Here is a 1,184-nt window from a genome sequence, read left to right on the forward strand (position 1 = left end):
AAAAAGTATTGCCACCACATCAATATAATTAAATTAAATTCAAGGATAAATTCGAAATTCATGTACTTCTTGTTCTTTTGAATTAAAACATTTTTCATTTAAGAGGGGTGAAGGATTAATGGATTTATTCATAACTTTAAGGCATGGTTACATACTAATGATCATGAAATACAAAACATAGATAAACACAATATTAAAAACCGAAAAGCAGAAAGAAATAAGAACAAGGAATGAATCCACCTGAGTGAGGGTGGCGCCTTCTTGAAGGTCCAATGGTGCTTTTTGAGCTCCTCTATGTCTCTTCCTTGCTTCTGTTGAATGATTCCTAGTAATTTTGGTGTTTCTACCCTTAGTTGCTTCCAATATTTGTGTGGAGGACGACTTATCCCCTGAGGTATCTCAGGGATCTCTTGATTCGCAGCCACATGTTCTACCACTGAGCTATGACGGCTTTATATGAGTCTTTCCATCTCCCAAGACTCAGAGGTGGAAGCTTTTGTCTTCCCTTTGAGGTTTCTCTGGCCTTAGGTGCCATTAATGGTAATGGAAAAGCAAAAAAGCTATGCTTTTACCACACCAAACTTAAAATATTGCTCGCCCTCGAGCAAGAAAAGAAAGAAGAGAAGAAGAAGAAGATGGAGGTGAGTGAGGGGAGATGGATTCGGCTATATGGGTGGGAAAGAGAAGTTGAATTGTAAAGGTAGGTGGGGTGTATGGGGAAGAGTGGATAGATGTAGGTGGTGAATGAAAAATAGAAGGGATGACCATGAATGGAAAGAGAGAGGGCGAGGTAGGTGGGGATCCTGTGAGGTCCACAGATCCTGAGGTGTCAAGGAATTCCATCCCTGCACCAAATCGGCATGTAAAATGCCTTTGCACACCATTCTGGCGTTTAAACGCCCATTGGTGCACATTCTGGGCGTTCAATGCCCATGTAAAGCATGTTTTTGGCGTTGAACGCCAGTTTCATGCTTGTTACTAGCGTTCAGCGCCAGTTTTTCCTCTCTGGGCACATTCCTGGTGTTCAGCGCCAGAATGTTGCTTGTTTCTGGCGTTCAGCGCCAGAATGATGCTCTATTCTGGCGTTGAACGCCACCCAGATGCACCTTACTGGCGTTTAAACGCCAGTAAGTCCTTCCTCCAGGGTGTGATTTTTCTTCTGCTATTTTTGATTCTGTTTTAAT

Source organism: Arachis duranensis, chromosome 9 (genome assembly GCF_000817695.3).
Source record: "Arachis duranensis cultivar V14167 chromosome 9, aradu.V14167.gnm2.J7QH, whole genome shotgun sequence".
Lineage (NCBI taxonomy): Eukaryota > Viridiplantae > Streptophyta > Magnoliopsida > Fabales > Fabaceae > Arachis > Arachis duranensis.